At 42.3% G+C, this 16,206-nt stretch overlaps 1 pseudogene; it reads left to right on the top strand.

The window, feature by feature from the left end:
* The first annotated feature begins 6,701 nt into the window (after positions 1-6,701).
* LOC136544146 (uncharacterized) lies at positions 6,702-8,223 on the top strand (annotated as a pseudogene).
* Positions 8,224-16,206: the final 7,983 nt, after the last annotated feature.

The following is a 16,206-nucleotide window of genomic DNA, read 5'->3' as shown; positions in this document are numbered from 1 at the left end:
CCAACGTCTAGAGCTTCTAGGTATGCCTCCATGCGAATTTTCCAATATGGAAAATCATCCCCCTCGAAGATAGGAGGAGGTCCATCCTCGTGAGACATCTTACTCTAAGCGGTTAAGCTTAAAAACATGAGCATGAGGCTCTGATACCAATTGAAAGGATCAAGATGCCCAAGAGGGGGGGTGAATTAGGCTAATTCTAAATTTTCTTGCAATAATCAAATCCTATGGATAGCCCAATTAACCCCTTGTGCCTAGAAAAGTGTTTCTATCAAATTAACGCACAAAAGACTTGCAACCTATGTTCCAAACTTACTCTAGCATGGCAATTCTATGAATGTAAAGACAAGTATTGAATTGCTCAAAGTAAATACTTAAAGTAAATGCTCAAAGTAAATGGAGAGAGAAACATGGTGATGTTTTGCCGAGGTATCGGAGAGTTGCCACTCCCCACTAGTCCTCGTTGGAGCACCCGCGCAAGGGTGTAGCTCCCCCTTGATCCGCGCAAGGATTAAGTGCTCTCTACGAGTTGATTCTTCGACACTCCGTCGCGGCGAATCACCCAAAACCGCTCACAACTTGAGTTGGGTCACCCACAAGCTCTGCCGGGTGAACACCAAACTCCCAATCACCACCAAGCCGTCTAGGTGATGGCGATCACCAAGAGTAACAAGCACGAACTCTCACTTGACCACGCGAAGCCTCATGAGAAGATGGATGCACACTTGTCTACTCTTGATTCACTAATGAGGTTTCACTCTTGGATTCTTAAATCACAAACACCTCACTAGGACCTTGCTCTTCTTGGCACTCACAAACATGTTTCTCAGCTGTTGGAATGAGCAAAAGTGACTCCACACACAAGTGGAGCTTCTATTTATAAGGTAGCCTGAAAAATGAACCGTTATGAGCTTCTACGGGGTGACCGGACGCTCCGATCATGTTGACCGGACGCTCCGGTCAGTTCAACCCACGAACCAGTAGTAATGAGTTGACTAGACGCTAGCAGGGTCTGGTCAGCACTGACCGGATGCATCCGGTCGCATAAAACCCTTACTGGACTCGACCGGACGCTGAACCCTCAGGGTCCGGTCAGTATTGACCAGACGCGTCTGGTCACACTTTCTCAAGTCTGGACCCTTACTGGAGTCGACCGGACGCTGGCCCTCAGCATCTGGTCACATTGACCTTCCAGCGTCCGGTCACACCAGACTTGTTCTCCTCGGTCAAATGAACTGACCGGACCCTACGGCCAGCGTCCGGTCGCACCGGAGCCAGCGTCCGGTCAGTATTTGACCCTCCATTCACTTCCAACTCTTGATCATTTGTGAATGAAGTTTGCTCCATGGGATCAAAGGGCTTCGTAGGAGCTACCTAGAGCTAGTTTTAACAAGTGTGCACCACACCTAACTCACTAGACTCAACTAGGTCAAGCTACCCGTCCATACCCCCCTTAATAGTACAGCCAAAGGAAAAACAAAGTCCTAAACTACTCTAAGTGTCTCTCCGACTCCAATCGACACTTAGAACTAGTCATCTTAACCTTGTCGTCCATCCTTTGAAAACCAAAATGATTTCCATCATAGGGGCATGACAACTTTGATTGCCCGATTGATCTCCATTACCATGACCTAACTTAATTGCATCTGCAAAACACATGTTAGTTATAGTAATTTTGTATTGTCATTAATCACCGAAACCCAACTAGGAGCCTAGATGCTTTCAGAGGTTTCCAAACAAACGTGCATCTCTTAAAACATTAAAAACAACACGTAAATGCTCAAGATGTTCCGGAAGTGACTTATTATAAATCAAGATATCATCAAAGTATATTACCACAAATTTTCCAATGAAAGCATGTAGAACTTCGTTCATCAATCGCATAAATATACTAGGTGCATTAGTTAAACCAAAAGGCATGACTAACCACTCATATAAGCCAAATTTAGTTTTAAAAGCTGTTTTTCATTCATCTCCTAGTTTCATTCTGATTTGGTGATAACCACTATGTAAGTCAACTTTGAAGAACATTTTAGCACCACTTAATTCATCAAGCATATCATCTAACCTAGGAGTAGGGTGACGATATCTAATGGTGATATTATTAATAGCCCTACAATCAACACACATATGCCATAATCCATCTTTTTTTGAACCAAAATAACTAGAACAGCACAAGGACTAAGGTTTTCATGTATATACCCTTTGTCAAGCAAGTCCTGCACTTGACGTGCAATCTCCTTAGTCTCCTCAGGATTGGTCCTATATGGTGCACGATTGGGTAGGGAAGCACCTGGTATTAGATCAATTTGATGTTCAATTCCTCGGATTGGTGGTAGCCCAGGTGGTATTTCCTTAGAAAACACATCTCCATACTCCTGCAAAAGGTCAGCAACAGCAGGAGGCATAGAAAGAGGCATATCCTCATATGAAAATAATGCTTCTTTGAACATTATAGCATAGCAAACAGAATTACTTGTTGTCATCTCAGTAATTTCAAATTTTGTAGCTAGTAAAACAGGGCCTTTCAATATAATTCCATCTTTCTTAGCATTAGGTTCTTTCTTTTTATTTCAAGCAAGTTCCTTAGCTATAACTTGATTTTCATTTTTGCTAGTTTCCTTGTTCTCTCTATTAGCTCTTTCTATTTCATCTTTTAGAATAGCTTCAGGAGACATAGGCAGCAAAGTGATTTTCTTCCCTTTAAACATGAGCGTGTACTGATTGGTTCTACCTTGATGCAAGGTATCTCTATCATGTTGGTCTTCCTAATAACAAAGAGCATGCTTGCATTGGAACCACATCACAATCAGCATAATCATGATATGAACCAAGTGAAAATTGTATCCTCACAATACGAGTTACCTTCAGCTTACCACAATTGTTGAACCATTAAATATAGTAGGGCCTAGGATGTTGCTTTGTGGTTAAGCCAAGCTTCTCAACCATGTCCATGCTTGCCAAGTTGTTATAGCTTCCGCCATCAATGATCACCCGACATGATCGGTTGTTGACGACAAATTTAGTTTGGAACAAATTGTGGCATTGACTCTGTTCAGCTTGTTCCATTTGCACGCTAAGCACACGATATACAATGAGACTCAAATACTTATCTGCTGATTCAACACCATACTGCTCTTCCTCATTATCATGATGATTACCTATAGGGTTAGTTGCAAGCATAGTATATTCTTCCTCAATATCACTAGCTGACGTGTACTCACCATTGTCTTTGATTAGAAGAGCTCGCTTGCTAGGATAGTCCCGCATCACGTGTCCATAGCCCTTACAACGATGGCATTGTGTGTCTCGTGATCTTCCTGTTGAATTAACTGACGAGGAACTTGGAGCAGGGGCTGGTGCTGGGCTCTTGCTTGCCTCAGGTGCACATGTAGGTGTAGTAGAGGAAGTAGACTGCATATGGTTGTTGGAGAAGTTGGTGCAGGTGTGCGGCTGGAAAAAGTTGTGGACGTCTTTGCTTGCCTTTGATTTGGCCAACCTGTAGGAATAACCCCTGAAGGGCCCCTTGTCCTTTATCGGTCCTGCACTTCTCTTTCAGCTTTACAAGCAAGGTGAAATAAATGAGTGATAGAATTATATTCTATATAATCAAGTATGGTCTGAATTTCCCAGTTAAGCCCCTCAAAAAATCTAGCCATCTTAGCTTCCGATGTTTCTTCTAACCCACGACGTAGCATACCAATTTGCAATTCCTGATAATATTCTTCTATTGTGTTTTTACCTTGTTTCAAGCATTGTAATTTATTTAATAAATCATGAGAATAATATGAAGATACAAAACGGGCTCTCATAACTCTCTTCATACCCTCCCAAGTAGTAGGAACATCCCTATTTGTATAGTAGTATTCTTGCCACCAAATAGATGCAAAATTAGTAAACTCACTAGTGGCAGCTCTAATTCTTTTATTATCAGGGATATCATAACACTCAAATTTCTGTTCTATGGCCATTTCTCAAGTGAGATATGTATCAGGATCATATTTACCAGCAAAAGGAGGTATTAAAATTTTTATTTTCAGTAGAGGATCATCACGGTCTCGTACCTCTCTACGGCGGTGGTGGCGTCGATGTGCATGGTTGCTATTTGTATTAACCACATCATCTAGTTCAATATAAGCAGCGTAGTCATTAGTAGCAGCAGTAGCACGAGATGTTGTGGCAGAAGATAATTGTGCTTGTTCAAGTTGCACTATGCGAGAGTCAAGGGTTGTGATGATTGTGTTGGTGCTGTTCAAAGCCTCTCTGGTCTCGTTCACCACTTTTGTGATGTTTTCAGTAATCCCTAGTTGCTTGTGTCTTTGGTGTGAGGGGTTCGTCTTCCTCACCTTGTTCACCTGCCATTGTTAGCAGCAAACAACAAATAATACAACAAGATTATATGTGCCTACCAACTACTAGGATGTGAAAAGTGGAAATTCAAAGGCACTCACACTCAAACTCTTACCAAGTACTTACACGTTCTTATCAAAATCAGCAGGTGGTGCAACTGGTAGCTGGGTCAGCCTTCAATGATCTTTAGGGTTGAGTTCAGCCAATGCAAGCTTATGTTACCTGAATGGCTAGTAGAGAGTGTAGCTAGGGCAGGTTTATTGATGTAGCAAGGATTAGACAAAATCAAATCAGTAGGTGCTAAATTGAAAATTTGCTCAAAGTCCTAGTCAACATGCTAGCCCTATAGAAGACTAAAAGTTGGTTAACAAGCTTAGAAAAACAAGGGATGGCAAAAGAGCTGCAAGCCTACAGCAAGGCTACCACTTCTTTTTTTTTCAGAAGTGCAACTCAATCACAGGCTATAACTAACTTAGTTTTGGCAAGGAAACCAAAAGTAGAACAGCGAAACAAGTGCACACTTGTTATTCAAATGGTCTAGCACTAGAACAATCCAGACAGAATATGATTCCTCTCTTTCTTTCTTTCTTTCCTTTTTTTAACTCTAGTGTTGTATTTACTGCACCCTAGCACTTGTAGCTGGACAGCTATCTCTCAGCTGCTATTCCTTTTTAGCTTTCACACTAAGGTTGCCAAAGATAAATTTACTTTCTCTTCTTTGTTTTTGAAGATAGATCTTAACTAGAAGCTTTAAGCAAGAACTATGACCAGCAACTTAACATATGACAATGCAACCCAGAGATTCAACAAAGCATAAACCGAAAAGAGATTGCAAACTAGGCTCAAACTAGTTTGGATAGGATGTGGCAAACTCTCTCTCTCTCTCTTTTTGGATTATAGGTAAAAGAATACTACTATTAAAAACTCAGTCTCACCAATTAACCTTTGCTCCGAATACTAGTTGATGTGACACTTTAGTGGCCCAACCTTTCGGTGAGATAAGATGCCTTCCAATTGTGAGGGTGACTCACATGATCCAAACTACTGACCAAGAGGTTCCAATAGCCTAGCAACCGCTGAACCAACTCTTGAGATGTTATTAGCCTAGCCAAAACTAAGCTGACCTGACCACTAGGGTCTGTTACTGCAAGGAATGGAAGAAAACCAGCAAGAACAAGGTGCAAGCAATCTGAAATTGTAAGTATGTAGTGAAATATTAAGATGGGGCTTTGAGTAGAGGTTAGTCTGTTGGTCTAACCGACACAAGAGACAACACAAGCAGCAGTTTCCAAATGAACTAAACTGAACTAAAACAAAACCCAACTCTTACATATAGAGGTACCCTCCTTTTATAGCCAAAATGGTTGTTGCTATAGTGCATGCTACTATAACATACTGGCGACAGCTAAGTCTATTACTACTGTTAATATGGAGGTTGTTCCATGAATCTAGATAGCTAACAAATAATAAACAAATAGTTTAGCCTACTATACTTTAGCTGGTTGCAAGTGGTGATTGCACTGTGGACAGCCACAAATACAACACAAAAATATCAGCTCAAATATCTTTGTCTTCAACTCCAAGGTTCCTGATTAGGAGCACATTTCGATCTCTTCTTGTGTAAAATTTATGAATTGCTGGCCTAGCTTGGGGTAGTGGAATGGATGGTACTATAGTTGTAGGTGGTGTGGTTGTATCCTATGTTACACGGATACGTCCCTGAAGCCACGTATCGTGCATCCGATACGTATCGGATATGGATACATGTCCGATACGCCCAGGATACGTATCCTTAGAGTATCCACTTTTTTATTATTTTCGTGCAAATTGGATACACCATCCGACACGTATCTGGTCTGCCGATACGGCCCAGCCTAGTAAGAAGCCCAGGCAGATAGAACCTTATTCCTCTACCCCGACGCCCTAGCGTTCGATGTCCGCAATCCCGCATGGCTGCGCCCGCGACGAGTGCCGCATCCCCGCGCAGTGAAGCCGCAACCCCGCTCGCTGGTCGCCGGCCATCGGCGACGAGCCTCCGCCTCCACTTGCCGGCGACAAGCCTTCGTCCCTACTCGCCGGCCGCTAGCAATGAGCCTTTGCCTCTGCTCGCCGGTGATGAGCCTCCGTCCCTACTCGCCGGCCGCCAGCGACGAGTTTCCGCCCTAAGGCGTGGATCCCATGAGTTAATCCCCTTCCTTGTTCTCGATCTCCTCTTCTTCTTCTTCAGTTCGTAGCCGGTTGTTGCTTGATTTCTTTGCTCCCCACGCTGCATCCCCACTTCGTCTTCCCCTTCCTCCCTTTGTCTTCTATTTCTACAGTGCAGTTAGTGAGTTCTTGTTGCTTGTATGTAGTAGATGGTGTCTCCAAATATGAGCGGTGCTAGTGCAAGTGCTAGTGGTAGCGTAGGATCTGCAGCCACAAACACAACAGAAATCAAGGCTCCACTTTGGGATCATGTAACCATTCTGGAGAAGCCTAAAACTAGTGGAGGAAATGCTATGTGGTGCTGCAAGTACTGTCCAATGCAAAAACTGAGTAGTTACACTAGAGCTGAAGCTCATTTGCTGCAGAAGGGAGGAAGGGGAATAGGTAAATGGCCTAATGTTACATATGAAATGCTTAGTGAAATGAGGAAGGAAATTGAAAGGTGCAAGAATCTGGTGGAAAGATCCAAGTCAAGAACTGTTTCTTTGCCTATTGCTCCTTCCTCAAGCAATACTGCTGAGAGCAACAAGAGGAACAAGAGAGGGCTTGTTTCTTCATTGGAAAAAGCTTGGGCATTGGAAGACCGTAAGCACTTGGATGCTTTAATTAGTAGAGCAATTTATTCTCGAGGGGTATCTTTCAATTTTATGAGAAATCCATATCTTCGAGAAGCCTTTACCTTTGCTTGCAGCCGCAATATGCAAGGTTATGTGATTCTTGGTTACAACAGAGTTAGGGAGGGACTTTTGAAGCAAGAAAGGAGGCACACGGAGACTTTGTTGGAGAGCACATAGGCAAAGAAGGGAGTCACAATCTGCTATGATGGTTGGTCATATATCAATATGAGGGCAAGCAAGAAGATGAGGAGTCAAGTCTGTACTCGGTTATTTATGACATATTGATTGCTAGGTGGACAAAAGGAAATAATCCACTTCATTGTTTAGCTCATTCACTTAATCCAAGGTACAAAACTACAAACTGCCATTCAGATTTTTTTTCCATTCACTTGTGTCATTCAGATTTTTTTCATTCACTAAAATCATAATGCCAAATTGCAAATATTATAGCAAAAAGTAGCTTGACGAAGGTGTTGGCCGTGAACCACCTCACAAGGATAAAGAGGTATCGAAAATGATGATGGTTTGCTTTAAGAAGTTCTTTCCCATGCCAAAGAATTGGCTAAAGTAAAAGAAGAGTACTCAAGGTTCTCTAGTTGTTCAGAAGAATTTAATGATCATGACTTAATCCATGATAGATGAGTTGTTTCCCCTATGACTTGGTGGACAAATCATGGACAATCTGCCCCCTTATTGATGAGTTTGGTCATGAAATTGCTTAGCCAACCAGCCTCATCTTCTTGCTGTGAAAGAAACTGGAGCACATATAACTTTGTCCATAGTGTCAAGAGAAATGCCTTAACTCTAGAGTGTGCTGAAGATTTGGTCTTTGTGCACTCAAATCTGAGGCATCTGTCCACAAGAACTGATGCATACAAGACAGGAGAGACAAGGATGTGGGGTGTAGGAGGGGATTCTTTTGATTCACTCGGTGGTATTGGCATTCTTGAAGTGGCTGACCTGTCCCTTGATGAACCTGAATTGTAAGCTGTCTTTTGGTTTGGATGATCCGCAGGTTCATGTTGTGGATGACAATGAAACAAATGAGGAATAGGAACTTGTTGTGTTGTAATAATATGGTTAATTGCAACATTTTATTGTTATCAGTTTTAAATAACAGTACTCCTTTGTCCTCTCCTCTCCTGTCTACTTCAGAGTTTAGACTCCAGTACACTAGTAGTAGAAGGTGATGTACTGAATTACTACTGATTATTGAATATTCAAGTTTTAGTAATAAATTGATTGATAGTTGGTTTTTCTATGCAAATTCTGGACTTAGGAGTCTTGGAGAACTCGAGAATGGACAATTGAAGAATTGAGATGCTTCCGGAGTTCCGGCCTTTGCTTTGGCTGGCAATTGTTATTGCAAGGTAATTTACTACTTTTAGTCTTTCACAATTTTAATATGCGCTATTATCTATTTTTATTTAAAGAATAGTAAAACGCATCCGCGTATCCGGTTTTTTAGGAAATTGCCGTATCCGAGTATTTGAAGCCTTCCGATACCGATACGTGTATCCGTATCCGTATCCGTATCCGTATCCGTGTTGCATAGGTTGTATATGTAGAAGTGATGTCCTCGTCAAGGTGTTCACAGGGCACCTCTTCAGTTTTGATCAGTCAGATGCAAAAATTATAGCTGATAAAACTATGAGTGGATAAGGTTTGTGCCAATCAAAATACAAGAGCTTCCACAAGTAAGTTAGATGTACTACTACCATGCAACACTAGCTGTACACAATAGTAATCAGAACTCCTTTTTCTCCTGAAATCTGTAGATTTCAGATTTCTAAGGTTTTTGACTCAAAGGTGCCGTATACAAACAAATGGTTTGATTAAAAGGCTACACAACGCTTCCAGTAATTTTCTCATTTTTTGTTAAATATTTCAAAACTCTAGAGATGTTATAGACTTATAGGTGAAAGGACGTAAAATGAGCTGACACTATAATAATTGCAACCTGGACTGATTACATGTTGCATCACTAAATATAAGTGCTGGATCACAGAGGCAAGAATCATGCCACATGATTAAACGAAGGCTGAAGCAAAAAAAATCAATGCTATATCAAAATCTGTGCAGATAGTAAGCTTCAACTGCTAATCCCTTGACAGACATCATGCGAAGAAGAGTTACTTTCCTAGCATTAGTGTCTTAGTGACTGGCTATATCGGTTCTTGTAATCTTTTTCTCTGTGTTTTTTTTTCTTTTGGACTGGCTGTTTTTTCCTTTTCTTTAATATCTATTTATATATCCAGTAGGGGCTCCCTGTTTCCTCAAAAAAGAAAAAACTTTGACAGAAGGTAGCTGAACAAAAATACAGGAGATAAACCAAAATTTCAATAATAATTGATGTCACACGTCCAGCAATGACATGTTATGACTAGTTACAACTGCAAGCTACTCACAAGGTCCCTCCATGGTTAGTTCCACCGCCGGAAGTTACAAGGTTTATTGTCCAGGTGTGCACAAGGTACCTCTTCCACCCCATAGTTCTGTCAAAAAATATTATATGGGAGCTTCTGCTTAGGTGACTTATATTTGGAAAGAAAAATATAATTTAGAATCATGTGAGTTGAAAACAAAGCTTCTGCCAATAAAAATAGAAGAGCTCCTACAAGTTAAATGTCTTCATATACCAAGTCCCAACACCTATATAACGCTCATGCTATCATGCAATACATAGCAATATTACACAAAAGAATCTTTACCAGACTCCCATTTCTCCTCTAGCCTGAGAAAGATGGGAAAGAAAGTATGAAACTTCAGATATCCACTGGTGTATGTTGCATTGCACTCAAAAGAATAAAGTTCTGCGCATAACTGGATTCTGCCCAGATAACACATACTAGCAGAGGGATAACCGAATGAAGTTATTAGACTTGGAACTAAATGATCTCATTAGACGACCAAATCAGTAAAGAACACATAGATATACAGGAGGCCAATAGCAAATTACTAAAAACTAAAAAGCATTGACAACACAAGGAAGATTCTACTGGTTACAAAAGAGAGATTGTGATCACAACACCCAAGAGAATTTGGAAAAGAAAAAGAAAGAAATAAAAGGAAATCACAAATGAAAATAATCAGAACACAGGGTTGCATACCAGATATAGGAAACAAAGCAGTATACTATTCTGCAAAAACAATGCAGAGCTTTATATGGCTAAATTATGTGAGTCATTAAAACTTATAAAATGCAATAAGAAAAAATACCATAGTATCATAACACAAAGCTATTGATACTTCATATTCCTTCTGCCAAATCTTTCCCCTCCCCATCTGGTCATCCTAAATTCCTAATCCATAGAATGGTGTCTAAATCCAACTGAGAGTACCACAAATTGATGCTATACGAACAGAATGGTCAAAAACCTCAATGAATGCATAATTCTGTAGAGTCTAGTCAATTATGCTAAGCTCTGGACTCTGGCTGCCATTTGTTTACAAAAACACTCTGCTGGACCAAGGTGGTGGATAACTTGTGCCATGTATGATATTATATGATGATCACCTATGTGTCAAATGTGTCCCTTGGCAGAACTTTCTTACTTTGCTAAACAGTATATACATGGCATAACATGAGTTCCTATTCTCTGAATCAATCAATACCTTGACACAATACATGCTTTAGGCCTTATATGTGGAGTAGCCGCCTGCGTTTGCTTGATGTACAATCAGTAAAAGGAAAAACATGGAATGTAAACCAGTTCTTTTAATTCTTCTTTTTCATCAAATAGGAGTGCTCGCTGCTACCTCTGGGTCACCAATTAACCACATACATGTGCCCAACAAATTCTTCAATAATTTTTGAGTACATTAAGGAGAATAGAAAATATGATTAGGAACTGGAGTATGGCCCTTTATAAAAACTTTCAAATGAATGCACAGTTAGTTTATTCAGCATTTTGGATATAGAAATAGCATTTAAGAAATAGGCAAGAGATTATCTGAATCGCCCTTTTGTTTGAACAGAACCTTTACCGAACTTTCAGTAACACTTTTTTTCTTGAACACACAAACTTTCAGTAACACACTACATAGCAAATGGAGTAATTATTTTTGCCAGACCATGTATTGATTGTACTGTTTATACCCTGATTGGAATAGAGACAATAATAACCTGGTTACAAGCACAAAAGTGCTATATGATGTCAGTGTTGCACATACATCAATTTCAATTATGTTCTGACAAATGTGGTTAGTTATGAAATTATCAGTATGATCAGTAGTTAGTGAGGAGCTGAAGATAATCAATTTTGAGTAGCATGTTTTGTATTTATTAATGAGGTAACTCATTTTTTCCACGTGTATTGTACTTGTACTACTATACACTGGTCCTAAGTGAGACATAAGATCTGGTCACAAGTACAAATCACAAGCTTTGCCTCTGTATGGTGCAAGTATTCATTCCAGTTACATTTTCAGACATGCAGTCAGCTAGTAAAGATGAACGATCAACTGGAAACAGGACTTATTCCCCTCAATTGTCAAAATGGCACTATAGAACACAAAGTCCCCTGTCTGCCACCTACATAATGCTGAAATTATGCACACAAGCCAGTCATCTGTCTGGTAAATTTGGCTTCAGAACATATACAGTTATTGCAAGAAGTACCAGAACTATCACAATTTAGCATCAGGATATGAACACAGTGGAAACCCAACACAACAACAACTACTACTACTGGTAATGGTGCTGCTTCGACTTCAGCTAATAGAAGAACAAGTTGCAATCCATACGCACCCAATTCAACTGTGAGCTGCAATGGCCCCTGATGCACCCCCACAGGCAAGGAGCATGAACGATACTATACCATCTGCGGTGATGCAGGAAACGATAGCACCGGCTGACTTAGCCCGTGACCACGGCTCCACAATGGCGGCAGTAGGCGGTGGAGGTCCATCGATGATGAAGCAGTAGAGCGAGCCAATAGCAATATTGAATGAAATGGCGAGGGCCAGCGCGGCCCAAACGGAGGCGTCCTGAGGGAGATCGGGCGTGCCATCGGCCATGACGGTCTCCACGGCCGCCGCCGCAGAGATGGCGAGCGCGAGGACGACGAACGGGAGCCGAGGGAGTCCTCGCGAGCGCGGCAGCTGCTTGGGCTCACCCTCGGCCCGATGGCTCGCCAGGGTCTTGTGAATGGAGAGGATCGTCAAGTGGAGGGGAGATCACAGAAGATTTATAAGAATTGTCTGAATACACTAGGACATCACAGAAGATTTAGAAGAATGAAAGGCGTAATCAGGAAATGGAGCCCAGATCGTCAACTTAAAGCGAATGTACAGACTAACAAGTTAGTGACTAACTTGCTCAACAGCCCTTTTCAATTTCAAATTGAGACAGTAGAGAACATTTGACTTTGTTTGAGAGGACTGTTTGCTGCTTAATTTTCATTAGCACGCTATTTATCAAATTTGAAATGAATTTTTTCCGTTATACCAAATTGGACCACTTATACCGTATTAATATAGTCTGGTTGCAATAGGGACTTATCATGTTATTAGGGCGTGTTTGGATGGTGGCCGCACTACGCCACACCGCGCCGCACTTCGGGCAGCCGTTTGCTTCGCTGCCGCAGTTGCGGCGTGCTGCGGCGTCCTGTGCTCCTCCGGTGCATTTTGGTGCCCAAAGTTGCCAAAAGTGCGGCGGCCAATTTCTTCGTGTTAGATTGATCTCTAACCTAACTGGACCCAACGGATCAGTTGGGCCTTTGATTCGCGCCCTGATCGGGGGCGCCCAGCCCACCATGGCTGGAGGGCCTCTATCACCTTGCGCTATAAAAAGAGGTGGGGGCCGGCGCCTCTTATCACGAGGTTAACCTGAGACGACCTCCCCACCGACAAACCCTAAACCCGATCTAAGTGAGGGGCGCAGCCAGTGACGGGAAGTACCTCCACCGCTGCACTGCGCCGCCGTCGATCTTCACCGCCGGCACCGCATCTCCGACCCATCTTCCCCGACCGTCGCTGCCCGTGCGCAGACTACATCAACGAACCCGATGGCGGCCTCCGAACCCTCCCCCTCTGCCGTGTCAGGTTCGGTACCTTCCCCCTTCCCTCTTATGTCTCTTTAGTTTTACAAGCACTAGGATGTACAGCGTCTATTTTATCCCGAATAGAATCAGTCTATGGCTAGATCTATGATCCTAGTGTTCCTACAGTTCTAACATTGGTATCAGAGCCTCGTTTAAGTATAGATCTAGCTTATCAGTTTAGATCCTTTCGGATCTGAGAAAAGAAGGGGTCTCGAAGAAAGCCGAACCCTAACCCTAACTGGGTTAAAGAAAGGAGGGTTTCGGTTGAACCCTAACCCTAACTGGGGATTAAAAGAAGAGGGTTTCAGCCTTAAGAATGTAAGAGCCGAACCCTAAACCCGTAAAAGTCTTCAACGGGGAAGAAAAATAGTAAAACTCTAACCCTAACTTCGATCCCTAATCCCCAAATCGGTTGAATCCGAACAAACGAAGAAAATCCGAAGGGGGAAGAAGGGGAAAGGGGTGGCCTACCTCGCCGCTGTGCAGCACTGCTGTCACGCCGGCGCGCGGGGAAAAGAAGACCGAGCCAGGGGCGCAGCTCGCTGGGCTCCGGCCAAAGGGGCGCCGTGGCCAGGCCGCTCGACGGCGGCGCGCTCACCGCTGGGGAGCGCGCACGCCGGCGAGGGGGCCGGCGATGGCGCCAACGCTCCACCAATTCACCGCTTGAGTCACTCGGTGGCTGCTGTTGCTTCGCTGAGGAAAGAAAGAAAGAGAGAGAGCAAAGAGCATAATGAACGCTAGGGTTTCAAGGCGCCGCTGCGGTCGGCGTTTTGATCCTGCGATGTGCGCGGACGGCCGTCGGATCGGCGTGAACGGCCGAGATGGATCGGGCCGTTTCGCGGCCCAGGCGGGGCGGCGCGCGGAAGCGTGGCTTTGGCGGCCCAGGCCCAGGTTGCGGCCTGGGTGCGATCGGGCGTCGCGCAGAGGTGGTGGGCCGGGCTGTTTTGCCGGCCGGGCCGAATGATCAGTGTTGTTTGAGTCAATTTTGTTTTTTCCTTTTCCAATAATTTTTTTTATTTCCTGGAAAATGGAAATTGGCTCAAAAAAATAGAAAAGGAGGATTTTTCTGTGGGTAAAATTCTAGAAAATGAGTTCATTTTTCCCCTGCGTATTTAAAGATGTTATTTTCATTATTAAATTCGAACCAACGGGAGAATTTAATTTTGAAAATGGATATGTTTTAATTGATCATAATATTGTTATTATTCTGACCAACGTTGATTAATGGCAATATTATGATGTTTTGTCTTGCATCAATTCTATTTTCTGCCCAATGGTGATGTAGAATTAATGTAGAGAACAATTGTATGTTTTAATTTTGACCAACGTTGGAAATAAGGCATGTAATTATTATTGTTATTATTTATGTTCTCACTATATATATGAATTGTGTTTTCAAGAGGATACAACTTGATGAGTTGTATCAAAGAAATCTACACTCTCAAAGGTGATAACTACATTGAGTGGAAGAAAAAGATCGACCTGGCCTTCATCTTGGCTGAGGTGGACTGGGTAGTCACCACACCGTGTCCGATGTCCCACAGAGCCTGTGGCACCGGTGCGGGAGACAAACGAGGCTGATGCCGTCTGGGCAGCCAGAGAGAGAGATTTTCCATCCCAAAGAATGTCCTATGACCTTGAGCATAGGAAGTGGGTCACTGCCAACAAGAAATGTTTGGCTGTGATAAAGAACACGATTGAGCCTGCAATTGTGGGCTCAATCCCAGAGTGTGACACCGTCACCGAGTACCTAGAAAGAATAAAGAGTCAGTTCACTGGCTCTTCAAAGACATATGCTACCCAGCTGATAAAGCAGCTGGTGACAAAGAGGTACTCTGGTAATGGTGGCATTAGAGAGCACATACTGAGGATGAGCAACTTGGCATCCAAACTAAAACCAATAGATCTGACTCTCAAGGATGAGTTCCTTATCCATCTGATTTTTGCTTCCTTGCCAAAAGAGTTTGACACTTTTGTTGTCAACTACAACATACAGCCCGAGAAATAGGACATGGAGAGGCTCATGGCTATGTGTGTGCAAGAGGAGAGAGAATGAAAGCTGCCAATGGTGGCTCTATTAATTATCTAAAAGATAATAAGAAAAAGAATCATAATACTAACTTCTCCTCAAAGTCAAAGGAAAGGGCCCCATGCTGCATCAGCCTCAGCAAAACAAGTTCACAGTAGAGAAAGATCAATGTCTCCACTGCAAGAAGATGGGACATTATAAGAAAGATTGTCCCGATTACCTAAAGATGATCATAGCAAAGAAATGTGAGAACATTATTACGTTCATAAATGAATCCCTGTATGTACAGTATTCGAAATCTACTTGGTGGATTGACTCAGGTTCAACTGTTCATGTTGCTAATTCTTTACAGGGATTTCGTTCGACGAGGACTACGCAAAGAAGCGAAAGACACGTTAAAGTCGCAAATGGAGTCTAAGCAGAAGTTGAAGCTGTTGGCGATCTTTCTCTAGAGCTTGCTGATGGTTTCAAACTTATACTTAGAGATGTTCTTTATGTTCCCTCGTTACAGAGGAACTTGATTAGTATTTAATGTTTGGACAACGATGGTTATGATTGCCATTTTTAAAATGGCAAATGTAAGATAACATTTAATGATGCATGTGTTGGTCTTGTTATCTTACAAAATGAGCTTTATTTGTTATCACTACGTGATGATGAGAATGTTGTATGCGATGATGGAAACGTTGCGTGCGACAATGTGAATGTATCCTCGTCTGCGGATGTAAACAGAAAACGAAAGAGAGCTCACGATGCGTTGTCGAAATTATGGCACTGTCGTTTAGGCTATATTTCGAGGAGGAGAATAGAAAGACTAGTTAAGAATGATATTCTTCTTCCATTAGAGCTCTCAGATTTAGAACAATGCAGAGATTGCATAAAAGGAAAGTATGTAAAGAAAATTAAGAAAGATGTCAAACGAAGCACGGGAATTCTACAGATTATTCACACAGACATCTGTGGT

The sequence above is a fragment of the Miscanthus floridulus genome, chromosome 3 (assembly GCF_019320115.1).
Source record: "Miscanthus floridulus cultivar M001 chromosome 3, ASM1932011v1, whole genome shotgun sequence".
In the NCBI taxonomy this organism is placed as follows: Eukaryota; Viridiplantae; Streptophyta; class Magnoliopsida; order Poales; family Poaceae; genus Miscanthus; species Miscanthus floridulus.
The sequence above is the reverse complement of the archived record's forward strand: the minus strand, read 5'-3'. Positions and strand labels throughout refer to the sequence as shown.